At 37.1% G+C, this 27561-nt stretch overlaps 1 protein-coding gene across 8 annotated transcripts in view; it reads right to left on the bottom strand.

Moving 5' to 3' along the window:
* Window positions 1-27561, bottom strand: part of Ralyl (RALY RNA binding protein like) — an 806300-nt gene that overhangs the window by 45028 nt on the left and 733711 nt on the right. The window lies entirely within an intron of this gene.

Here is a 27561-nt window from a genome sequence, read left to right as displayed (position 1 = left end):
ATACAGGCTAACTGAATGGATGCAAAAACAGGATCCAGCATTCTGAGTAAAGGGCTGGGAAAAGATTTTCTAGTCAAATGGACCCAAGAAACAAGAGGGTGTAGCTACCCTAATATTTAACTTCAAACTAAAATCAATCAGAAGAGATGGAGAAGGACATTTCCTACTCATCACAGGAAAAAATCCCATCAAGATGAAATCTTAATCTTGAACATATATGCTCCAAATACAAGAGCACACACAGATACAAAAAAAAAAAAACCTAATATTTAAATCACACATCAAACCCCAAAGACTAACAGTAGGAGCCTTCAAAATCCCACTCTCCCCAATGGACAGGGCAACCAGACAGAAACTTAACTGAGAAATAGGAGAACTAACAGATGTCATGAATCAAATGAACTTAACAATCTATAGAACATTCCACCCAAACTCAAAAGAATATACCTTCTTCTCAGCACTTCATGGAACAATCTCTAAAATTCTCCCCAATGGACAGGGCAACCAGACAGAAACTTAACTGAGAAACAGGAGAACTAATAGATGTCATGAATCAAATGAACTTAACAATCTATAGAACATTCCACCCAAACTCAAAAGAATATACCTTCTTCTCAGCACTTCATGGAACATTCCCTAAATTTAACCATATTCTTGGTAACAAAGCAAACCCCAACAGATACGAAAAGAATAATAAATGGAATAGCCTCCTGTGTCTTATCAAATCACCATGGTTAAAAGTTAGAATTCAACAACAACACTAATTGCGGATAACCTAAAAATCATGGAAATTGAAAAGTGCTCAATTAATTTCTTCCTGGATCAAGGAAGAAATACAGAAAAAAATTAAAGACTTCCTAGAATTCAATGAAAATGAAGCACAGCATACCCAAACCTATGGGACTATATGAAAGCAGAGCTAAGAGGAATGTTCATAGCACTAAGTGCCTGCAGAGAGAAAATAGAGAAATCTCACACTAGTGATTTAACAGTACACCTGAAAGCTGTAGAAAAAAAAAGAAATAGACTCAACCAGGAGGAAGAGATGACAGGAAACAATCAAATTGAAGCCCTGAAATCAATAAAGTATAAATAAAGAAAACAATTCAAAGAACCAATGTAACCAAGAGCTGGTACTTTGAGAAAATCAACAAGATAGACAAACTGTTATCCAAACTAATCAAAAGGCAGAGAGAGAACATATAAACTAACAAAATCAGATATGAAAAGATAGCTATAGCAACAGACACTGAGGAAATCCAAAGAATCATTAGTTCATACTACAAGAATCTGTGCTCCACAAAATTAACAAATGTGAAAGAAATGACAATTTTATGAATAGGTACCACATACCAAAATTAAATCAAGACCAGGTAAACAATTTAAATAGACCTATAACCCTCAAAGAAATAGAGGCTGTCATCAAAAGCTTCCCAAGCTAAAAAAAAAAAGTCCAGGGCCTGATGGTTTTAGTGCAGAATTATATCAGATCTTCACAGAAGAGCTAATACCTATATTCCTCAAATTTGTTCCACATAATAGAAACAGAAGGGACACTGCCAAACACTTTCTATGAGGCTACAGTTAGCCTGATACCAAAATCATATAAAGACTCAACCAAGAAAGAGAATTACAGATCAATCTTTCTCAATAACATTGGTGCAAAAATATTCAATAAAATTCTTGCAAATCAATTCCAAGAATACATAAAAATTTTCACCATGATCAGGTCAACATCATTCCAGAGATGCAGGAATGTTTCAACATCCAAAAGTCTATCAATGTAACCCACTATGTAAATTAACTGAAAGAAAAAAAAATAGATATGCCCATCTCATTAGATGCTAAAAAAGAATTTGACAAAAATCCAACCACACTTCATAATAAAGGTCTTGGAGAGATCAGGGATACAAAGAACATATCTAAACATAATAAAAGCAATAGCAATATATATTAAGCTGACAGCCAACATCAAATTAATTGGAGAAAAACTCAAAGCTATTCCACTAAAATCAAGGCTGTTCATTTTCTCTATATCTGTTCCACATAGATCTTAAAGTTCTAGCTAGAGCAAAAAGTCAACAAAAAGAAATTAGGGGGTTTCAAATGAGAAAGGAAGAAGTCAAACTTCTACTATTTGCAGATGATATGATATTATACATAAGGGACCCTAAGAATTTTATCAGGGACTCCTACAGCTGAGAAAAAAAACCCACCATGGGTAACGTGGTATGAAAGAAGCTTAACTCAAAACAATCAATAGCCCTCCTATATACTTATCGTAAAGAAGCTGAGAAAGAAATCAGAGAAACATCACCATTCACAATAGCCACAAATAACATAAAATATCTCAAGGTAACACTAACCAAAGAAGTGAAAGTCCTGTATGGCAAGAACTTTAGGTCTTTGAAGAAGATGCCAGGAAATGGAAAGATCTCCCATGTTCTTGGATAGGTAGGATCAACGTAATAAAAATATCAATCCTACCAAAAGCAATTCACAGATTCATTGCAATCCCCATCCAAATCCCAACACAATTCTTCACAGAAAAACAAAAAACGCGGGATAGCCAAAACAATCCTGTGCAACAAAGGAACTTCTGGAGACATTTCTGTCCCTGACATCAAGGTCTGTTATAGAACTACAATAATGAAAACAGCTTGGTATTGGCATAAAAACAGACAGGTTGACCAATGAAATCCAATTGGAAACTAAGATATTAACCAACACACCTATGAATACCTGATTTTTTTTTTTTACAGAGAAGCCACAATTCTACAATGCACAAAAGAAATTATCTTCAACAAATTGTGCTGGTATAACTGCATGTCAGTATGCCGAAGAATGCAAATAGATCCATACCTATCCCCATGCACAAAAGTCAAGTTCAAATGGATTAAAAACCTCAATATAAATCTGACCTCACTAAACCTGATAGTAGAGAATGTGGGAAGTCAATTCATGGGCACAGGTGACCACTTCCTAAATATAACTACAGTAGCACAGACACTGAGAGCAACAATAAATAAACGGGGCCTCCTGAAATTGAGAAGCTTCTTTAAAGCAAAGGGTACAGCCTATAAGACAAAAAGGCAGTCTACTGAGTGAGAAAAGATCTTCATAAACCCCATATCAGAAAGAGGACTAATCTCCAAAATATATAAAGGACTCAATACAATAAGACATCAAAATATCAAATAATCCAATTAAAAATAGAGTAAAACTCTAAACAGAGAATTCTCAACAGAAGAATTTCAAATGGCTGAGTTAAGGAAATGTTCAACTTCAACTTCATTAGCCGTAAAGGAAATGCAAATCAAAATGACTCTGAGAAACCATCTTACACTTGTCAGCATGCCAAAGATCAAAAACACCAACAATAGCTTATGCTGGAAAGGATGTGAAGTAACAGGAACACTCCTCCATTGTTGATGGAAATGCAAACTTGTACAATCACTCTGAAAATCAGTATGATGGTTTCTCCAAAACTGGGAATCAACCTACTGTAAGATCCAGCAATACCACTGTTGGGAATGTACCCAAAGGATACTTAACCATATAAAAAGGACATTTTTCAACTATGTTCATAGCAATATTATTCATCCTAGTCAGAACCTGGAAATTCTTCTCAATTGAAGAATGAATAAAGAAAATTATTACCTTTACACAATGGATTATTACTCGGTGGTAAAAGACAATGACATCTTGGAATTTACAAACATATGGATATGACTAGAAGAACCCATGCTTAATGAAATAACTCAGATACAAAAAGATGAACATGGTATGTACTCCCTCATAGATAAATACTAGCTGTAAAACAAAGGATAAGGAAACTATAGTCCACAACCCCAGAGAAGCTAAGTAGCAAGGAGAACCCTAAGAAAAACATACATAGATCCCCATTGGAATCTCCTGAAAAAGTCAAGAACTCCTGATAAAATTGGAAGTGTGAGGGTGGAGGGAGAAAGGAAGGCAGAAGGGAGGAGAAAAGAAGGGGACAGTGAAGGGGAACTAGAGGAATGGGATGATCAAGATGGGGAAAGGACAGAAATGAAGAACAAGAAAAGAGATGTCTTGATTGAGGGAGCCATTATGGGACTAGCAAGAAACCTAGTACTAGAAAAATTCCCATCCACTAGGATGACCCCAGCTAAGACCCTAAGCAATAGTGGAGAGGGTTCCTGAACTGATTCTGCCCTGTAGTCTTTCTTAAATGTATTTCTTAAATGACTTTCTTAAATGTCACCATAGAATCTAAAACTAGCAACTGATGGAAGCAGATGCAGAGAATTACAGGGGATCAGTGGGATGAGTTTCAAAAGTGCAGTCAAAGAAAGGGTAAAATGAGAATATGAACAAAGAGGTCAAGAGCTTGAAGAGATACCTACTGAAACAACTTATCCGTGCTAACAGAAGCTTTTCAATTCTGGCCTGAGAGCGAGGGAACCAGCATAGAACCAAACAGGAGCTCTGAATGTGGATGGCATGTATGGCTGGGGAAGACTCTAGGGCTACTGGCAGCGAGACCAGGATTTATCTTTTCTGTTTGTTCTGTCTTTTTGGAACCCATTCTCTTTGAAGGGATACCTTGTTAAGCCTGGATATAGTAGGAAAGGCCTTGGTCCTGCCTCAATGCAATGTGCTAGACTTTGCTGACTCCCCATGAAATGCCTTGCCTTCTCTGAGGAGTAGATGGGGATGAGATAGTTGATGAGAGGAGGAAAAGTTAAGGGAACAGGAGGAAAGGAAGGTGTCAGAAATGGATTTGACATTTAAAATGAGAAAAGATAGTTTTTTTAAAAAATAAATTCTAAAAAAATTATACCTGCAAAAAAATGACTCAACAAAGAAAAAGAATTACAGCCGAATTTCTCTTCTGAACATAGACTAAAAAACACTTAAAATATTTGCAACCTGAATCCAAGAACACATCAAAGAGATCATCCTAGAGATGCAGAGATGGGACAATATATGAAAATCAGTAATTTTAATTCACCATATAAATAAACTGAAGGAAATCCAAAAACAACCAAATAAAAACACCAAAAAGAAAGCACATGGTTATCTCCTAAGATGCAGAAAGGCTGCAAACAAAATCCAACACTCCTTCATGCAAAAAGTTCTGGAGATATTAGGAATACAAGAGACATACCTAACCATAATAAAGGTAACTTGCAGGATATCTATAAACAACATCAAATTAAATGGAGAGAAATGCGAAGAAGCAATTACACTTAAAACAGTAACAGAAAAAGGTTAACCACTATCTCCATATAAATTAAATATAGGACTTAAAGTTGTAGAGCTAAAATACAAAGTTCTATCTAGCACAATATGACAACTGAAGGAGGTCAAGGGGTTAAAACTGGAAATGAAGAAATCAAAGTATCATTATCTGCAAATGATATAATAGTATACATAAGTTGTCTTAAAAATTCCATCAGGGAACTCTCACAACTGATAAACTCTTTCAGCTAAGTGATTAAATACAAGGTTAACTATACAAACAAACACCAGTAGTCTTCCTATATACAAATGGCAAAGAGGTTGAGAAAGAAATTAGGAAAACAACACTTTTTACAATAGATTCAAGTAATAGAAAGTTTCTTGGGGTAGCTATAACCAATCAAATAAAAGATTTGTAAGATTAAAAACTCTAGTCCTTTAAAGAAAAAAATTAAAGAAGATATCTTCTGAGATCTTTCTGAAGATGGAATGTTCTTCCCTGTTCATGGATTGGGAGGATGGCCATAGTAAAATTAGCCACCCTACCAAATACAGTCTACAGATTCAAGTCATCCCTGTTACAATTCCAACACAATTTTATTCTTTTCAGATATTTAAAGGGCAGTTCTCAACTTCATATGGAGAGAAAGTGGCATAGCTAAAATATATATGAACAATAAAAGAACTACTGGAGGTCTCACCATTTCTTCTTTCAAGTACTACTATAAAGTGATAATCATAAACCCTCAAGTTATTGACATATAAACAGACATATGTATAATTGGGTTCAATTGAAGACCCAGACAAAAATCCACATGTTTATGGACACCTGATTTTTTATAAAGAAGCCAGAAATGCATAATGGAAAAAAATTATCTTCAATAAATGGTGTTAGTCAAAACAGAAGATCGAATGTAAAATAATTCAAATAGATCCATAATTATCACCATACACAAAATTCATACCCAAATAAATCAAAGACTTAAACACAAAACCAGATACACTGAACGTGATATAAGACAGAGTGTCAAATAGTCTTGAACATCTTCGCACATGAGAAAACCTCTGAACAGAGCACTGATAGTGTGGGAACTAAGATCAACAATGAAAAATAATGGGACATCATGCAACTGAAAAGCTTCTTAAGAAAAAGGTCAGTGATCTTGCATATCACTATAGATCCTTCATCTAGCGAGGAATGGAGATAGAGACAGAGACCCACATTGGAGCACTGGACTCAGCTCCCAAAGCCCAGATGAAGAACAGAAGGAGGGAGAAAATGAGCAAGGAAGTCAGGACCGCGAGGGGTGTGTCCACCCACTGAGACAGTGGGACTGATCTAGTGGGAGCTCACCAAGGCCAGCTGGACAGGGTCTGAACAAGCATGTGATCAAACTGGACTCTCTGAATGTGGCTGACAATGAGGGCTGACTGAGAAACCAATGATAATACACTGGATTTTGATTCTATTGCATGTACCAGCTTTTTGAGAGCCTAGTTTGGATGCATACCTTCCTAGGATGGAGGGGGGGGGCTTGGACTTCCCACAAGGCAGGGCACCCTGACTTCTCTTAGGACTGGAGAGTGAAGGAGTGGGGGAGTGGGGAGTGGGAGGGAAAAAGGAGGATGGGAGGAGGTGGAAATTTTAAATAAATATATTATTTATTAAAAAAAGAAAGAAAAAGGTCAGTGTCAATGGGTCAAACATGGCAGCCCACAAAATGAGAAAAATATTTTACCTACTCCATATACTATAGAGAACTAATATTCCAAGTATATAAAGAATTCATGAAACTTTACATCCATGAACCAAATAATCCAATTTTAAAATTGGATAGAAACCTAAACAAAGAATTCTCAAAGGAGGGTTCCTAAATGGCTGAGAATCACTTTTTAAAAAGTTTAACACTCTTAGTCATCAGGGAAATGCAAATCAAAACTACAATGAAATTCTATCTTATACATGTCAAAATGGGCTAAGATGAATAATTCAATTGACTGTTAATGTTGTCAAAGATATCAAGAAAGGAGAATACTCTTCCATTTGCTGATTCCAACCTTGAACAGCCACTATTGAAATAAATATGGTAGTTCCTCTGAAAGTTGGGAATAAATCTACCCCAGTATCCTGCTATATCACTCTTGCACATATGCAAAAAGTGTGCACCATCCTCCCACAGGGATTCTGGCTCAACCATGTTCACTGTTGCTTTGTTCATAATTGACAGAAATTTGAAGCAACCCTGATGTCTCTCAACAGAAGAATGAAGAAAGAAAATGTGGTCCATTTAGACAATGGACTTGTTGCTTTAAAAAAATGACATCATGAAATTTGTAAGTAAATTGTTGGAACTAGAAAAAATAATCATCCTGAGTAATGTGGAAATCAGAGTCTAAACTAGCCATCTCTTTTAGCCCCAGGCAAGACTTCCCTTGGTGGGTCTAGGTTGTATTCAATTGAGATCTCGGCCAAGGAGTTCCCATAAAAATCCCCAGACAATCCACACCTTTTCTAACACAAAGATTTGCTATTCACAAAGTCACAGCAAGGCCCCAATTGCCAAGGACAACAGCCTAACAACTCAATAAAAAGTTGAGCTGGTACCTACATGGAGCCTTCTTTCCTACTTTCTAGTCTCTTCAGTACAGGAGTACACTCTGCACGCTACTGAAAAAGAAATGTGGTTAAAAACTTAGGCACAAGACTTTGACAATCTGTCCTTCCTGCATAATAAGCTGGGGTAGTGGTGGCAAAGAACTTTTGAAAGTAGCCTGCTACTGTCTGATTTTACCTGAGGCCCACTACAGAGGAAGTAACCCAAAAGAGACACTACCTGGACAACCCAGAACCAGAGATTCAATAACCAATAGACCTACGATAAAATGGTAAAATCAGAATTTCTGCCCTAAATACCAAAAATAAAAATAAAATTAAAAAGTTGAAAAAAGTGTCACATCTACCATATTTCAGATGGCTTTAGACAGAAAGTAATTTTCTAAATCAAATCTGTTATTGTTGTTTTAGCAACACATATTAAAAATTCCTTTATTCACCTGGTTCACTTAATTTAAATTTTCTGAGATCTATTTCCATACACACTTGAATCTTTTCATGTATTTGTGTTCTTTGTCCAGTTTTTCTTTATGAATCAGGAGTTAGAGGCAGGTTTGTTTTCTGCCTTGCTTAGTTAAAATTCAGATTACTTCCAATTTGCATTTTGATCACTCACAAGACAAAATTCCACAGCAGCAGTGTAAAGGAGCACTGCAGAGTCAAGGCCATCTTCCAGGAAAATGAGTTAACCCTACTGTTTTCCCTTATAGTGCCTACAGAAGGAAGGTTGTCTGTTTCCTAAATGTCCTTGGGAATGCTATAATAAAACCTGTTTCTGCTATACTTATTTAATAATCCCCTACATCACAAAGGGAGTGCATATGGAGTAGTAGGAAGAACACAATCCAATCACAAAAGACAGTAAAATATGCTTAAAATAATCATAATAGTATGTGGGTGATTGAGGACAATTTTTCTTTATTTCTCTCTAGCAAGTATTTATTAACAATAAGGTATGCTAAGTTATTGCACTAAAGAAAAACTCAAAATAAAATAAACCCTGAGAGATTTGCAAATCAGTGATATTAAGAGAAATCTAATATGTAGCATGGTAAGTATAATTTATATGCAGAACATAAAGAATGAAACAAAATCAATAATTGTACTCTTGGTCATTGATATATTCATGGAACAGGTGATTTCTGATATGCCAAGATGATCTTAAAGAGATGACAATTCCAAGCAGATGAAATAGACCGTGGTTATTTAAGTAAGGAGGAACAGTGAATGTAGTGAATGGAGCATGTCAAAAAACCCAGAATCCAGTACTCTTTTAGCCTGCAACCCATACAGTCCTAGACTATTGAGCTCTGTACACAGACTGAGCAAAGAAGGGCCCAGTTTTAGATGGATTTCTTGTCTAGAAGAAGTGGTGGCTGTGCTGCAGTGGGTATTCTAATGGAGAACCTGTGTGATTACAGTTTTCTCTTCAAAGGGGAACATCAGGAAGCTTTTGAAGTAATCTCCAGGGTAAAGCATTAGGAGAAAGTCAAACCCCCCCTTACCTCATTTTGTTTGTTCATTTTTTTTATTTGCTTGCTTGTTTAAATAAAATGGAAGAGTTCTGCTATTAACATTCATCTCCGCACCTCACAATATCAGCTGATGCAGGCCATTCTCAGGACAGTAGACGTGGTGTTACCTGAAACTCTATTTTCACTTGGTATGTTCTTTCTAGAAGATTGAGCATTGTGCGCAAACTTTTGTATGCTTACTTCACCAGAGAAGTAATCAATTTTCTTCATGTTTGTGTTTTAGTGTTTGTTAACGCTGGTTATGCATAAAAAATCTTTAAGTCTAACTCCTCAAAAGCTATGATAAGTTATTCAGGTATAGACAGGAGCCCAAGTTTGAACCCACATCTTCTACTCCAGGGTTCTCAGATTTCAGAAGACAGCATCTTTGGCAGGGATGGCTATTGAAAGAAGATGATGAGGTCTGTATTCAGACTCACTGTTTTAGAGGCTGAGAAGGTTTGTTTCTTCAAAGTATTTACCTTAGGATGCTTCTATCTCTGATGGGATCCTCTAAGTCCCATTGTTCTCCCCGAAACAACCGCGCAGTTTCCCAACAGGTTTCCTAATTCTTTCCCCATATTCTGCAATCTCTCATGGAATCATCCACGAGCAAATTATATAACTTAATATTATCATCTATGAAACTAGAAAAGGAAAATCACCTCTGTGGCTCTTGTAAGAGAAAATAAATTAAGTTACAATTCCCACATCATATCTTTAAATTTTTTCTGCCAGGTTGCAGTGGTGCACGCCTTTGTTTTTATTTATTTGCTGTTTAAAAGATTTTATTTATTATATATATTATTTATATATATATATACAGAATTCTGCCTGATTTCTGGTCAGAAGAGGGCACCAGATCTCATTATGAATGGTTGTGAGCGACCATAGGGTTGCTGAAATTGAACTCAGGACCTCTGGAAGAGAAGCGAGTGCTCTTAATTACTGAGCCATTCTCCAGTCCTCATATCTTAATCGGCACAGCATTTTCTTAGTTAAGAACTCACTCAAAGGCCATGGCATTAAGCTTTGAATGTGAAACCTGTATTGACTTGGAGACCCCAAGGTGTTGGAGATACCAGACTCCTGGGATAACTGCCAGGAAAAGCTGCTGATTGGAAGTGGAACCAGCTCAAGAGAGAGACATGTGGTCGTCAATAAGGCTGAAGGAAGTTGGAATTTTGAATAGTGCTTTGACATCAAATGTGGAGATGCAGAGGTTCAAGATTGTCTAGCTGATTTTTGGTCTTGCTTTGATCCAGTGTTTCCTATGCTCCCTTTCCTCCATTTTGCAAAGATAATCCTGTGCAACTGTAAGTGGGAAGTACGTGATCTGTTTTTGATTTTGATTTTATAGATTATGTCATTTAAGAAATTGTGTGAGTCTTAGAAGTGACTTTGAATTTTTAAAAATTGTTCAGACTGTGATAGACTATGGATGCCAGGGAGTGATTTGTAGTAATTTAAATAGGTATGGACACCATAGACTCAAATATTTGAATATTTAGCCCATAAGGAGTGGCACTATTAGGAGGTATAACCTTGTTGGAGTATGTATGATATTGTTGGAAGAAGTTTGTCACTGTGCAGTCATGTTTTGTGGTCTGATACACACAGGCTACACACAGCATGGCATGCAGTTTCTTTATGCTGCCAGTGGATCAAGATGTGGAACTCTCAGTGTCTTTAGCACCATGTCTCCCTGCATGCCACAATGTACCCTGCTTACCTTCATGATGAAAATGTACTAAACCTCTGAAATTGTAAGCCAGGCCCAATTAATGTTTCCCTTATAAGAAAGAAAAAAAGAAAAATAAAAGAACTCACTCACATGCCGGAAACTTTGTTCAGGAGTTTTGAATGATTTTGGTCTGTCTTCTGGCATCTCATTCGTCATGCTCTGGTATGCAATTCACAGAGTAAATTATTCTGTTATTATGCTCTGTTACAGTCAGATTGTAGCAATGGCTACAAAACTCTCTGCTCTTCAACTGAGGGAGAATTCCATAGAACCTGGAACTGTGTTGCCATTCTTTTCAACTCATTATCAATTGGAAATGCATGGCCCATTAATAATTAATTAATATTTTATAGTTAAAAGATTTTCACAGTTGTTATTTTCTTTGAAAAATTATTTTATGCACCATATGGGTGCTTTCTGCTAAATGTTTGCCTGTGCATTATGCCCATGTCTGGTTCCTGTGGGTGACAAGAAAGGCCATTAGATTCCCCAGGTCTGAGGTTACTGGTGGTTATGAGTTGTCATGTGAGTACTGGAAATCGAACCTGAATTCTCAGTAAGAAGTGTCAATTAAGTAAACTGCTTAACTTCTCTTTAGTGCCCTGTAGCTGTTATTTGCATGAATAAATGATTTAATGGCTAAAAATAATGTGATATCCATGGAGTTTTGAATATTCAGATATTTTATAAAAGAAGTTGATGAGCTTACTAAATTTATGGATAAACCACATGCTGAGAACAAATCTGTAGCAAAAATGTAATTGGAAGTCATAAATCATCACTGACTCTAGTTAACATTGTCTAAAAGACAAAGCCATAGGAAGAAGACTAAATCTCTCTTGAATTGAATGAGTTGGAAAATACTAAATCAAAGAAAAATTTAACAAGACAAAATGAAAATACTTCTCAAAATATTATACTTGTTTGTTGATTTCATTTTTATAAAATAAAAAGTTATTTAAGATACAAAGCTCTACATAGTACTGAAGTTTCTAGAAACACAGAAATGCTTTATGTAAAGCTTCACTTGCAAAAACAGAAGATTAGAGGTCCAAACAGGTACTAATTTGTCATATTAATGGTATTGTAAGTGGCAGGATGAGAGGAAATAAGGATCAGATACAGTTATAAGGGTGAGACCATATTGTTGACTATTATCACGTTTAAAAAGAGAGCTCGTAGTTCTGTGCTGTGAACCAGATAAAAGGGTTTTAATGAATACCACACAGTTGTTGGCACCATGAACTGTGGCTTTGAGCTTCTAGAACTATATAAATAATATATATCTAATCCGAACAAAATAAGCATACAACTCAGATGTAGAGCACTAGCAAAGAATGCAAGAATTCCTGATCTCCAGCATCAATCCCCCTCTCTCTCTTCCTCCCTTCCTCTCTCACTTTCTCATTGTTCTTAGTCTAGCTTGTTTTCTCACTGACACACACAAAGTGAGATAGATACACACACACAGATTAACAAATATACAGAGAAGCATATACACAGAGAAACACACAAATAATAACCAAACTTATATCTCTGTTATTTCAATTGCATGATGATAATATCAAGGGTAAAAGAAGCCAAATAATGTGCTCAAAGATACTATGCAACCTTTTCTTTATGTAAATTATCAAATAAAATACAGAAAATTAGTTGAATTTGAGGCTATTATAAATATGAAAAACAATTATGGTATAAGCATGTTCCATGTGTTACATAAAACATGATTCTATAAGAAATTTATTCATTATTCTGAAATGCAAATTTAAGTATGGGGTCTGCTTTTAATTGCTGCATCTGAAGATTCTATATCTCTCCCACTCCACAAACATTTGTCAATACTTCAGGTAGTGGTGCATTCTAATCACTAGTTTATACAAGCAGTTTGTAATTTATCCACTTGAAAACTGCATATCAAAGCCCTTCCTTCTTTGCCTTTGTTCCTACTCCCCACATTCTGAAGGGCTGCAGGGCAAGGCTGGAGGGCAGGGGGTGAGTAGGGCATGCATGGAGGATGATGGGAATTGAGTGGGAGAGAACAAGGTGCCAGTCTGAGAGATGATTGCATTGGGTCATATATGACTCAGTGAATGTCAGTGAGAATTTGATTTTATTTTGAGGTCTAAGTGGGTCCATCTTGCCTGCCCTCAGCTTTACAAACCCAAATGTCAACTCTTCAGAGAACAATCTGTAGGAAGAACTGCTGGACACTGGGGCAGTAACTCATGTCACAATTCTTGAGTTATGTTCATGATTTGAGCTTTGAACCTAGGCCTAAATGTGTTTCCAACATGAATTTGGGGGAGTGCCATAATTCTCCTAGGTTTAATATGAGCTGTGGTATGGCTTCTCAGATACAGTGAGTCTGAAATGTGCCTGACAACATCTGCCCCCCTTTGGATGTTGTATCTTTGGAGGTGAGGAAAGACCAAATTAGCTGAGAGCAACATCTCCCTCAGAAAGCAGTGCTGGAAATTTCAACAAGCTTGTGTTATCAAGAGAAAAGCAGGTAGTAGCAAGATAAGAGAAGCATTTAATCATGCTGGATCCCATCTGAGTTACTTTTCAATTCCAAAAAATGTCTAGGTAGACTCTGGGAGGGAGGAATGCGCTGCAGCCATGCATAGACTGATATAGAGCCTGCTTTTATTATTAATGTGCAGTGACTAATGTGCAGTCTGGCTTAGTAACAGTAAGGTTACCAAAATTAAGGAAGTGACAAAAGACAATAAAATGAAAATTTACAAAAGACACAAATTTCTACAGAAAAAAAACTCAGCTAATTTTTAATTGAATGACTTGTGACCACATCTTAAGACATTTCATTTCTGCTTCAAGATATCATTTATCAGACAAGCAATTGTCAACTCTGTTTTACAGATAAAATTACTGAGGCCTTGAGGTCTCAGAAAGCAGCTTCTACATAGTTATGGGGGTTTGAACTTCTTTAGCCGTACACTGCAGATAGAAATTTAAGTTATGAATTATGTCACCGAATGCCAGGAGAAAACATTGACTAATGAGCTACACAAAGTTCTTTAGTTGAAATTAAAAAGAATCAAATTATATGAGATTGCAAGAAGAGCAAGGCTGGAATTTCTGATGAGCAGCCTTTCTCAAGGAGCCAGTGGAGGACCTAGAAAGGCTAGAAGTGAGATCCACTCCAGTAGTACATTTCTACTAATCTGTTGAGAAACAGCACAATGCAGACGGGGATGATTTTGATCACAATTTTGATGGTACTAACCTCATTGCAACTCATCGCAAGGAAGGCACGACAGTGGAACTTGTTTCTATTAGGGTGTATAAGAAAGCATATTTGGGGCAATGCTATGTACAGCCTTTGAATGCTTATGTGGAGACAGAGGTTGACTTTGAGTGTCTTCTTCTACTCCTCTCCACCGTTTTATTTTTATTTTATTTTTTTGACAGAGTCTCTCAGTGAGCCTGAAGATTACAGCTTTGTCTGTACTGGCTGACCAGTGAGTTTATGAACTTAGACCTGTCTGTCTCAGTCCCTTAGCACCTGCAGGAGCAGACTATCAGGTTTTGCTTTTACATGGACTCTGAGAATTTGAACCTAGGATCTTGTGCTTGTAGAGTCAGCATTTTACTCACTGAACCATTTCCCTAGTCTCACCATTGTTCCTTCTTTAGTTAGTGATAGACTGCAGCCCATCAACTGATGCTGCCAATTTCAGGATGTATTTTCCCTCCTTGGAAACAATTTCACACATTGACACAAAGGTATGTCTTATCAGTACTCAAGGAATTCTAGTAGGACACAAAGGTATGTCTTATTAGCACTCAAGGGATGCTAGTAGGACCAAGCTTGGCAAACAAGGCTCTGGCAGCCCTTGCCCTTTTAGCATTCCCTCTTCCTTGTTAAAACCTGCTAGACCACATTCCTAAAGCTAGCCACCAAGGTCTCTTCCCTCCTGTGAACAAGGACTCATTCCTGAGACAAAACACCAAGTTTAAACAATCATAATTCATTATTTGGCTAATAAGTCCAATAAATATTTATCAATTCATCCTAACACAGACTCCACCCTTTCTGCTCTATAAAACCCACTCCTGCAGAAACACCCTCTTTTTGTGGGATCATCTTTTACACTGTGAAAATGGAGATCCAAAGAAACTCCCTTACATCTCTTGCTTTTTCTTTCATTCTTGCTTTTGATTACTGCTGCTGCTGCCACTGTTGCTGTCTCTGCAGTCCCTCTGGGACAATAAATCTCCTTTGTGCTGAGAATCTGGTGTCGGTATATTCTGTACCTATTCCAGGGGGTCAACCTACTTTTCAGTGTCATGAAAGATAATGGCTAAGAATGATCTACAGGAATCCCAACCCAATTCTTGAAATTTCTGAATAGTGCACGCCAATTTCCTTCACTCAATAATGAGTTTTCCCTTACTATCCATCCTCAACAATTCCCAAAATATAAAGTGATAACTGTTGAATGTCCAGCATCCTTCCTCTGTGTTGTGGGGAGAATGCACCCCACCTTATATTTCAATGGCTATGGTGGGTTTCTTTGGATGGCCACTTAACCCATTCTATTCAACTTGACTGGTTGGCAGTTTTCCTTTTACTTTTGGTAGCCACTCCACAAGAATCTGTTATCCACTACTAACTGACTGAAAATACTTTTGATAAGTTCTGGATCCCTCCTAGGATCAGTGCATCTCCCTGTTGGTGACAGAGCTTGGATGACAACTCCTCCCTTCCAGAAGTCCCAGTAGATACATGTGAATCCAGGAGAAACCCTTGCCTTTCGACCCTGGCTTGAGGCCATCATTGACAAAGGAAATCTGCTCTCTCAATCCCAATTGAAAACATCAATACACACCAAAAATTACTAATGTATCCTAACACTCAAAAATACCCTTTATACTCGGCCCCCAAGACAATCTTATAATTTTGTGAGCACACACAATAAGGAAGGAGTTATCCCCCTCCACTCTCCTAGCTGTCCTATTGCTCCACTTGTCTTTAAAGCCTGATGCTCTGTGTCAACTGAAGATTCAATGCTGCTCTTGTCTGACATCCAAACCAGCCCACAAATCACAATCCCAGAGAACCTAGACAACAATGAGAACCCTAAGAGAGACATATAGATCTAATCTACATAGGTAGTAGAAAAAGACAAGATCTCTTGAGTAAATTGGAAGCATGGGGACCTTGGAAGATGACTGAAGGGGAGAGGAGAGGCAGGGAAGGGAGCAGAGAAAAATGTAGAGTGTTATGCCCAAATCCGCAAAGCCCAGCAAAAGCCATCAAGGAAACCTAGTTCCGCATGTAAAAGCAGAGAGTCTTTATTTAACCAAGTTTGCAAACTCGGTCTCTCTGCATGTCAAATGTATTGGAATAACCGGAGAGCCCCGAGCTCAGTTAGAATTGGGTTTTTATAGTAGCAAAGATGGATGTGAGGGGGTCTTTGAGGTTCTGGACCCTTGATTGGCTGACATTTGTCTAGGGGTGTCCTGGTGAGTGTGCCCTGGCAGATGATCCTATCTCCTGCGGTTGGAATGATAGGCATTTCCTTTGAATGGTCTGTTCCTGGGCAGTGGTCAGGTCCTGCAAGCAGGTATTGCCTCAGGGTTTACAAATCTAATTAAAATAAAAGCTCTTTGCTTTTACATGTTGGACTTGGTTTCCTTGTTGGCTTTTGTGGTTCTTTGCAAATTTGGGCATAACATAGAGCTCAATAAAAATCAATAAAAAATAAACTCACTACATAGCCAAAGATAACCTTAAAAAACAAAACAAAAAATAAAAACAAAAACAAAACAATGAACCCGGTAGTCCTCGAATGACTGTCCTAAGTAAGTCTGTCATTTTAATTGATGCAAAAAGCACTGAAATTTATCCTAGTTTACCTTGATAACAATCTTGATACTAAGAAATATTTGCTTCTAAAAGTTATGACAAATAGACAAGAAGATTATATAGATTATATAGGTCAATGAAAACTAAATGAGAAAAGGTGTGTATGCCTAAGAAAGTAATTTGAAACATATAAAGATAGAATACTAAAGACTAAGTAAGTTGTGAGGGTCTGAGGAAGTGATTTGGAGTTCAAGAAAGTAATCTGAGGTATATAAATTCAAAAAATTACTTGAGAAATTGGGAAATTTCTCTCAGTCTTACAAATGTCTTACAAAAGCTTGACTCCTCCCCTCCAAATTCCACCCTTAACTTACTCCTTCACAGGTTTTTCATTTCTTATGCTTTCCTCCTCACACCCTCACTCCCCATTTCCTGGCTAAAAAAGACATCTTTTTGAAACTGACGAATTCTGCCTCCTACCTTTACAGCCGCTCCCAAGACACATTTCTACCCCTCTTCTTCCTTCCTTCAGCCTCTATCTGTATCCTCCCACTCTCCAAAACCCATAACTTCTGTTCTCCTCTGCCCACTTCTTTAGTCAACCATACTGTAGGGGATACTGCTTTTCTTCTTTTGCTGAATATTATAAAGTCCTTTGTTATCCTCAAAGATACTTCTGCCTACATCTCCAAATTCCAATACCATATTCCCTTAACCTGGGCCTAAAATTAATCATTTCTATACCTCACCTATTCTGCCTACAATATTCCCATATTAATGGTCAAAAAACTAAAGGAAAGTTTTCTTTTGTTCCAGGATGTTCACTCTATTAATGCTGCTGATTTTACTTTGTATCTTGTAGTTTCTAAGCCTTATTGTATCCTTGCCATTATCCCTGACAATTTACTTTTAGTCCTAAATCTTAAAGATGCTTTTTTCTCAATATCCCTTTGCCCTTACATAGGAAAATTGTGATACTCAACAGTCCTGACAACTAACCTGGACTGTCCTCCACCAAGGGTTTAGAGATAATCCCCACTTTTTTGTCAGGCACTCACTATGTACCTGGCCTGTTCCTCCTTTTCCCTTCTACCTCCTTCAGGATGTAGATGATTTCCTCTGCACTCCTTCCCCCTGATAGTCAATTTGAAACCACCTCATTCCTCAATTTTTCCAGCTCTAGAAGTTACCTGGTCTCACCTTCCAAATCTCAACTCTCCTCTCCCAAGTCTCTTATCTTAGATTATCTCTCATACCAACCCATCAACACCTCACTTTCGACCATCTTGCCCATCTCCCCTCCTTATCTCTGCCTTTTTGACTAGTTTCCTCTGGTCATGTATCCCTAAATACTCATTTCTAATATATTATTTATATCAAGTCTCTGTTAGCCCTCCTCATGATAACCTTCCTTCCACTCTCAAACAATTCCTCAAACTTAAAACATTTTCCTTTCTATCCTAGTCTTCTGCCTCCAGATCTATCCAGAACTTTCCCTATTTACACTTCTAAATAACATAAAGACTTCCTAAATCAACCTATACTCCTGTCCCCTACCACTTCAAAGCTCTCACCAACAATGTCTGCAGTTGACCTCCTTGTCTACACAGTCTTGCCTCTCTGCTCACCTCTAAATCTAATGAACAAACTCTGGGGTCCCCGCTCACAATCTATTCTCACCATGATCTCCATTAACTCCTAACTTACAAAGGACTCCAAACTCTAGAACGTTATCCCTCCAAACTTCTCTTATCAAAACCACAATACTTCTATTTCTTGCCTGTCCTCCCCTCAACTCATCCATGTTTATTCCTTTGCCACAAATTCCCAGATCCTCTACCCTCTGTGTCAAAATTCTCAAAAGCTTCCTTCGACATCCTACTCATACATAAGATGGTTTTGTAGCTACTTCTGCCTAAATGTTTTATATGGATGACAGTTCTTTCCTGTCAGAGGATCACAGCAGACTGACTCTTCTATTAGCTGTAAAGAAAATAATCATGCTAATAGGACAGTCCATCAAGCCATCATTTTCCCCCTTACAATTCATCCCACTTTCCTCCAGGCTACCCTACTACATAGCCCTAACCTTCCATCTATACAACCCAACTCCTGTTTTATTTATTCATCTTCACTTTCCAGTCCTGTTCACTCAAAAATACCTACTCGTCAATGCCAACTATTCCCAAACAACATAAATCTCATCTATCTTCTCACACTCTTACTTCCCTTCTGCTCAAATGATTGTCAAATATCCACTTCAAACTGACTCCCTTTTATGCCTTGATTGTCTATATGTCCTGATACATCAAACACTCTAAACAAACCCTACACTCCCAGTTAAATCTAACCACCCCCCTCACACACACAGAGTACATACACACACTCATGGCCAAAGCGTCACTTTGATCCAGGTCATCAGACTCTCTTTTTCTCCTAAACTTCACTCACACCTACTTCAATGCCTCCCATTACTTGCTTTGTGGTTATATTCAACATCCTTTGTTAGCTGCAGTTCCTCTTGCTAGTGATATACCTTTTGTCAAGAGGGTTTCCAATCACCCATGCTCCTAAAATATTTCAATTTCAGAACTGACTTGGACAACCCAGAAAAACAGTTCTGATATAAGGAAAGGCTCTTTGACTGCATTCTCCCCAACACAACCAGACCCTGCTTTCAGATGAAAGATGTTTCACAGTTAATATTATATAGTTAATCTGTACTTTCTTAGTTCCTCTCAGAACTCTCAAATGCATTCCAGATAAGTACTCCTGCAAACTAACATCCTCAGTTTTCCTTCCTTTTGTTCCTATGGGTGCAATATCTTCCATTTTCACTGGACTTCGTACTTCTGCTCCCAACTACCAATGTTATGAACTTATACGTTTTAAATGTAATTTCAAAATAAAATTCCATGCCCAGAAATCCTTAATTTTACCTTTGCTTTGGACAATCTCTCCCAGTAGACAGACTATCAATGACTGACTGCTTCATCAACTTCAGTGCCAGCCCCAGCTGTTTCCTCAGAAGCTATATTCTGACCCATCCTGAAAGACTACACCTCCATAGTCACAGATTGTTCCACAGAACCTAGACATTGACTGGTCTTCCTGACCATGTCCAGAAACCCAGCTTTCTTGGGTGCCCTAACAATGATGTACCAATGTCGGGAACCAGCCAGAGAGAAAACACCCACTCACCCAAAACCCAGGGACCATAATAAAAAAAAAAGATGGGATTGAAATGTCTTTAGTAGGCCTTTGTATGGCAGACATGACTTTGGCAGGCCTTCCCTTTCTTCTATTCCCTATTCCTTGCTCAAAACTGTTAGACTACATTTTTAAAGCTAGCCACTGACTTTATTCTCTTATTTGGACACTGACTCATTCCTGAGTCAAAATACTAAGATTCAACAATTATAATTTATTATTTGGCTAATATTCTAATCAGAATTTACTAACTCAACCTAATACAGACACCGCTTTGCTGTGGGACAATGGTCTATATTCTGTCAATTATATTTTAAATAAATGCTGATTGGCCAGTAGCCAGGCAGGAAGTATAGGTGGGAGAACCAGACAAGAAGTAGAGGTGGGTCAATGAGAACAGGAAAATTCTGGGAAGAGGAAAGCTTGATCAGCAGTCGTGACCCAGCCACAGAAGAAGCAAGATGTGACTGCCTCACTGAATAAGGTACCAAGCCATGTGGCTAGTATAGACAAGAATAATGGGCTAATATAAATTATGAGTTAATAAGAAGCCTGACCTAATGGATCAATCAGTTTATAACTAATGTAGAGCTCTGTGTGATTTCTTTGGGACTTAACGATTGCAGGAACATGGCAGGACAGAAAACCTCAGAAAACGCCCCTTTCCCTTAAAACCCACTCCTGCACAAATACCCTCTCTTGCTCTATTGCTCCTGTTGCCTCTCTTATTTCTCTTGCTTCTCTTGCTTTTCTTTTCCCTTGTTTGTTTTTGCTTGCTGCTACTGCTGCTGCTGCTGTTGCCCTTGCAGCCTCTCTGTTTTATAAATATCCTTTGTGCTTAGAATTTGGTATCTGGGTAGGTCCTGTATAGATTTCAGGGGCTGAACTTAAGTACCTTAAACATTTATTAATCCAATCAAGTTGACAAGCAAAATTAACCATCATATGTCCTCTCTTTGTCAATTCAGCATCCAACCTCATCACTTTAAACAGTAACATTCCACATCTGCCCTCATATAGGCCCATTTACCTAGCACAGTCCAAGTGTGTCATCAAAAGCCAAATCACATCTCACTCCTGTGATGAAAGCATAGCAACTGACTGGTGGGCCATGTGCGTCTATGTTTCTTATCATTCACTATTCAGAATATGTGATATCTTCCCTTTTTCCTTAGTCTCTGAATCTCAAGTTAAAAGAAAATTGTGCCTAAATTACACAGATTAGGGAACAACTTTCATACTTCTTTGTGGTTACAATTCTAATAACTTCATTTCGTTCTTGCTAACATTTTAATTTAAATGATAACAAAAGAAACAAGCAAGGAGAATGTCCAAGTGAATGTTTTCATCATGAAAAGGAAAAAGAAGTTTCAACGGTAGATAACTTGTGACTTTCTTATAAACAAAGGCCAAGAATATTGATCTGCATGCTTTGTGCATTTTGATTTCCAATAGTTTTACCACAATGCTTACTTTGAGTTCCCTTCAACTACAGAATTAGATTGTGGTCAGACTTTTCCCAAAATGTGTAGAATTCAATAACTGGAAGACTCAGGTGGCTTACTGCTTAGTTGAATGCTTTGTTAAATACTTAAAGAGGAATTACAATATAGTACTCAATTTGTATGCCTAACTACGACATAGTCTAACTAGGTATTTCTCTGATTCTTATTAGAATTTCATGATTAGGTTACTTATAATCATCAAAGGCAAAAGTCATTGCATGTAGAATTCAAAAGAACTCCAATTCTCCTTAATCTATTCAAACACTTTGCTTTCTATAACATTTCTAGGGCATTCATTGATGATTGTTCTCTGTAGCACTAATTCCTGGACTGTTTCCATATATGAACTCAATTGGTGCTATTAGCAATCACTAGGTATTAGAAGAAAATTGGCCAGAAAAAGTGTTGCCCTTGGGCAGAGTGTTTCTTTCTTTTTGAATTGGCTGATGACTAATCATTTTTCTAGCTCCTTTTACTAATGATACTATTAATTTCTGTAAGAAGAATGTAAGTTTGAGGAAAATAAGAAAAAGAAAAAGGAACATCTTAAGTTTGAATTTACCAGTCCTGTCACATAAAATATATAATCTACATTTTTTCTTTGTATGTGTGTCAGGGATGGAATGAGTGTGATATATGCAGATGTGTGTGAGTATATGCCCATGAATGTACAGAGGCCACAGGGGTATTTTCAACACTCTTCACTAACATCCTCTGTCTTGTTCACTTCAGAAAGAGTATTTTACATAGCCTAGAACAAGGCTGACAGCCAGTAAGCCCCAACAATCCTGACTGTGACTCAGACACTGCGGTTACAGGTGCACACAATCATGCCTGCCTTTTACAGAAGTTTGGAGAGTCTGAATCCATGTCATCACAGCTGTTTGGGAAGTTTTCTCACCTACTAAGTCACCTCCAAAGATTTCTAAGGTATTCTCAGTTTCAAGTAGGTATTTCTTAAATTATATGAGAACAATGAAGGAAAATCAGAAAAGTTTTTCTTTGACAGAAACACTGCTGTCTCTTTAATTTGTCACCTTTCAAGGAAGAGTTCCAAGCACCTCTTTCCAGGATTCTCTACTGACAAAGCTCAATGTGTGCTATTCTTCTCCTAAGAGTTCATTCTTATATATGACTTCACCCCTTCACATGCATTCTTCTACTTGTGGTCCATAGCCTTAACAATAAGCAAAATGCTTATCCTTTAAAGAAGTAATAATTTCACTTTTTCCTCTTACAGCACAAGCTCAGTGTCATTCTTTAATAAAACCTTATAAATGTTTACTAGTAGATATATTTACAGGGAAGGATAGAGTGGCCTTTTGAAAATGCATGTAAGGCACATTGATATGGTGTTCAATTTTAAATAAATTTTAATTTGCTTTTAATTATATAATAAATAAATTGGCATAGAGTACTGTAGCACCATTTTTAGCTTTGGATGATTTCTCAGTAATGACAGAGTTTGCTTTTTGGTACATGAGGGGAATGTGCCATGTCTCTAAGACATTCAGCTACTTGAGCCAAGAAGCCATCTTCATGGAAACATAATTCCACACATGAAGTAATCAATGCATTTATTTTTTTTTCACTTTTTGACAGTACTGTGTTTATGCTCAGTAGGGTTCTAATGCTATATGATTAGATTGACACACGGAAATTGATTTCATTCAGTAGATATTCAGTATATGTTGGTTGGCAGTCAGTATACATGTCCTCGGCTTCCTCCACTTTCACACATAACCTGTCACCTATCCCACTTTGTCATTGTCTTGGACCTTAAGTGGCTTAGATTGGATCCTACTTCTGTGTTCACTGTATTGGAATGAAATTGTGTTTCTGCTTCAGTTACCAACTGAGCATTTGGGAAGGAGATAGTATTTGACTTCTGTCACCTGCTACTTTGCGTCGTCTGTCTGCACATCTATAATGCCTTCTGTTACGGCAAAAGAGAAGTTTTGTTCTTTTACTTTCCAAACTCCATGGTTTCTATTTCTGTAAGAATGACTCGACAGTAAAATCATTCACATTTATAATCCCAGAAAAAAAGTGAAGTGACATACACAATAAGATTTAATTATTGAGCTCCCCAAGCTTCTTATTATAAAACAAAGATTTAGAGCAAAAATCTTAGCACTTTTAGTCACAATGTCTCAAATCCCTTAGTTTCTGTGTGGATTGGTATAATAAAATCACCAAGGTTTGATCTTATTCACACGACTGCACCATCAGGCTCTGTCCCATCAAATCTGTCACTTCTCTGAAACATGATCACTCAGAAGTATAGACAAACCAAATGGATTTCAAAGTTGGATCTGGGGAAATAACTTGTCCTGCCAAACAAACATGAGGACCTGAGTTGGGATCCCCAGTACTCATGTGAGAAAGTCAGGGATGGAAGAAATGTAACTCTAACCCGAGAGTAGAGATAGAGACAGATAGAACACTACAGTCCCCTGGTCAGAGAGTCTAGTCAGTGGGTGAACACCAGGTTCAGTGATGTATTTTGTCTCATTCATTATACATGGTGGAGAGAAATCAAAGAAGGCATTTAATATTGATTGCTATCTCTCTCATCAACTATAAGCACATTTCCTCCCACACAGCTCTACCCGAACTTGCATAGGCTCATGCATATAATAGTGCACACAAATATGCACACAGAAATATGTACAAACAAACACACAAATATATGAAGAAATTTGTGAATTAATATTGCTATGTTATACACAACAAGTTTACCTTTCAACAAAGTTATTTCTTTAAAGTGATTCAATTTGACTGGAAGGTGACAGATCTGGGACTAAAAACAGACATGCAACTTTTTATTTTCAACACTGGAACTACTTTCATTGTTTACTTCTGTGAATAGTTGGAGTGATCTCTTAATGGTTTAGGTGATCCAATCTTGATCTTAGTTCTTCAGTTTTTCATCTGTGGAGACTTTCGATCCTGACACTTTCACTATGCTCTCCCATGAATCATGTCATCACATGCCACCCATACTTCTGAACTCAGTCTTTAATTGTGAGACTCCATCTTCTGCTACTTGTCTTGGGGCCATTTTCTATTCCTTAAACACACTGGAATTGTTCTTTCCACCTTGCAAGGTTTTGAAACTTGCTTTTCTGTAAAAGCTATAACATTTCATTTTGCTCTATGTTAATTAAAACAGAATGGAGGCCTTTCATCTCTGCCTTCATTTTGTATCTGTTTCCTTTAAGTGGGAGTCACAGTTCTGCTCAATTCTGCATATTGGTATGTTCAAAGTTTCAATAGGATCTGTCTCAAAACTGGTGATACCTAATGTATCTCTTCTTTTTGGGGGGATTAAACTAAAATGTCAAGAGTAAAAGGGCATCTTACTGTCACTTCTACAATGTCTTTCTAGAATTTCCCAGAAAAAGTCTACTAAAAGTCTATAGTCCTTGCTTAAAGCTTAAAGCCCTTTAGTTCCTAGGAAATGGAAAGCCTCTTAGAGAGATGTCCTTGTAAACAAGAGCTTTCTCTTACGTAGGAGCAAATACTTCAGAAGTAGCCTGTGTCTTCATGTGACAAGAGTGTCTCTAGAACTAGTTTGTGGGACTAGAACAGAAGAAACAATAATCAACAGCACACAGACTGGTAAGGGTTCCTAAATCACATAATCCTATCTCCCACAGTTCTCCCTCAATGAAAGCCAAAAGTTCCTCATGTTTCCAGGATGGGCTGAGTGCTTATAGCGTCTGTCTTTTTTACATGGACATTTTGGTAGTGATACTTTCATGTCTTTTCATTTACTTGCTTCATCTGTGGATAGTGACCAGTCCTGACATGTGGATAGTAGCCAATCTTGACTTTGGCTTTTTTGGTAAGAATCAGACTAGTTTCACAGTTTTACCACTTCAGCCCCTTCCTATATTTCTTTCCTTCTTTGTCAAGTTCAAATGCACAGTCCTTCTAGTCAGTAACTCTTTTAACAGTTGTTCTCATTTCCCCTTATTTGTCAGTAACTCTTTTAACAGTTGTTCTCATTTCCCCTTATTTGTCAGTAACTCTTTTAACAGTTGTTCTCATTTCCCCTTATTTGTCAGTTGCTGTAGCCTATGTAACCAGAAACTTTCTGAATGGGACATGTAAGTTTGCTTTAGCAAGTTCTCCAATGTATTTACAAAGTACTACTCTATTATTGGTTGGTCTCTGACATCAACTCACTCTAAATACTGTAAGTCTTTATGCAATTTGCAAATTAAGGGTCTTGCAAGCTTTTCTCTTTCTTTTAGCTTTTTCAAAACCTTCTGGCTCTGCAAATCTGTGATGTAGTTTATACGTTTTATGTGCCTAAGTTCTATGCCCTCTGACACTGACACCAGATTCTCAGATACCTTATAGTGGAAGAAGATTACTTGAGGCAAGTGCAGATGACTAGGATGGTTACCTTGTTTTCTGTTTCAATACTTTTTCACTTTTTTGAATTTCCCTTTCCTTGTGTCTTTCCTATCACAGTCTTATACATTTTATTACCCGATTTAAGTATATGGGTTCTAAATGTAATGAAAACATTACAAAGTTTTAATTGAGGACATGATATTATCTGAAAAGTAGTTAATGAATATATTCTTTCTCTGTATAGACTGATTTAACAGAGAAGGAGACAAATCCATTATATGAGAAAAGAAAACCAGTTGATTAAAAAAAATAAAGAGAAAAGTGGATTGGGTCAAACATATTTGTAGTGGATGTAGAACTCAATTTGGGATGCAATTTGGAGGCAGAATTGATAAGTAATGAAAGAGGAGAAAATGGGCTCATCCTTGTCACTGTAACAACTGTGAATATAAGTGAAAGTGTTTACAAAATGAAGAAGCATCAGAAGAGAGAGGGAAAACAATCAAGAGTACTCTGACCATGCTGTTTCAGATGTTTAGTGGCTAACAGTGTGCTGTCAGTCAGGTGAAGCATTTACAAATACAGATGCGGATTTAGAGATCCTTAGTCTTCAGAAAATGCTTAAAGCTCTGATACTCTGTGAGTTCAATTTAGAAAAGTGATAGCAACAGTTATGGCCTACTGGGATACTTAACGTAGGTGGGATGTCTAACAAAAGAAACTGAAAAAAAAAAAAAGAAACTGAAAGTGAAGACTTGGTAAATAAAGGGAATCTCAGAGAAAAGGAAGTAGTTAGTTATGCATAATCCTGTTGAGAAACAAATGAAGAGAGGCAACCATTGGGAATGGTAACTTCAAATCACCCTGGAGACTCTTCAAAAGGATATTAAAAGAGATGTCAGAAGAGAGCAAGTCAGGGAAATTATGCTATTGAGTTAGGTTTCATCTACAAATCACTGACAAACCTTTCTCCTTCCTTCTTGTCTTTGATCAGTACCATCCATTGTAACTCTAAAGCAGTAGACAGACCTCACATTTTGAGAACTTCAATCTGAAGTGAAATTTGAAGGAAGCATGGTAATTGTTGAAAGCTTATAAAAAAGTTTAATGAATGAACCATGGCATTTAAATGAAGCGGGGTCTTAAAATCAACATAGAATTCTGATATACAACAGTCTCATTAAATTGGTTGATAGTTTTACCACCATATCAAACAAAAGGGATAATAACCAAAACAATATTACTTAAGGAACAGTAGGTTTTAAAATAAATTGAAATACAATATATCCTGGAAGAACCTGTTATTTATATATTTAGTAAATATATGTATACATAATATTATCTATAGATACAATTGAGAGTTCATCGTGTATACAAAACACTCTAACACACATATACACACTTTTTCTACTTTTATTAATCAAGTTCTTTGAGATAGATTATTTAATCTCATGGCTAATGAGATATCAACATCTTTTTACTAAGTGTCTGTCTGATATAGTTGTCAAGGAAAATGTACCTGGAAGTGAATAGTATACTAATTT

Source organism: Chionomys nivalis, chromosome 16 (genome assembly GCF_950005125.1).
Source record: "Chionomys nivalis chromosome 16, mChiNiv1.1, whole genome shotgun sequence".
Lineage (NCBI taxonomy): Eukaryota > Metazoa > Chordata > Mammalia > Rodentia > Cricetidae > Chionomys > Chionomys nivalis.
This window is presented reverse-complemented; position numbering and strand designations above follow the sequence as displayed.